The sequence below is a fragment of the Penaeus monodon genome, chromosome 24, assembly GCF_015228065.2.
Source record: "Penaeus monodon isolate SGIC_2016 chromosome 24, NSTDA_Pmon_1, whole genome shotgun sequence".
Classification (NCBI taxonomy): domain Eukaryota; kingdom Metazoa; phylum Arthropoda; class Malacostraca; order Decapoda; family Penaeidae; genus Penaeus; species Penaeus monodon.
In genome coordinates this window covers 4,529,905-4,530,517 of record NC_051409.1, presented here as the reverse complement: position 1 = coordinate 4,530,517, position 613 = coordinate 4,529,905, and positions in this window count along the sequence as shown.

The window sequence follows — 613 nt, the reverse complement described above, 5'->3', positions numbered from 1 at the left end:
AAGAGGAAGATGGTGATTTAAGAAGCATTATGACGAAGTGACTAATGGTTGTATATAAATTATACTGTAAAAATATTAGCATACGAAGTATATTAGTGCTGTCTGACCTTACTGCCAAGCAGTTGATTTGTTTAAGCATTAAGCATTAACCATTAGTAGGCATAAGTAGAGAGGGTGTAGCTTAAAAAACAACATAAATATAACAAACAACACTATAATGACTGTGTTTTGTTATTAAGGCATTTGATGGGCAGTTGTTATCTATTATATGAACTTCCCTTGTATGAATATCCTTTTTATGTATTTTGTAAATGTTTTTTTTTTATCAATTATATGATATTATTTTTTAAGTATGTATTTCAGTAAAATTATAACAACATCAGCTGCCTATCGTATGTTAGCAATGTTAGGAAAAAAGCTGTCTTTTGTTGCTGAAATATTTACACCTTTATTTACCCTCTCCTGTTTTTTGATCCGAAGTCTGTAAATGTTAAGCACTAGTGGCTACTGTGTCCGCGTGCTGCCCTGTTTATTAGAGAAAACAGTAGGTGGATAGATACATCGCTTTACGTTGTACGCATATTGATACCCGGATAAATATAGTTTAAAAGTT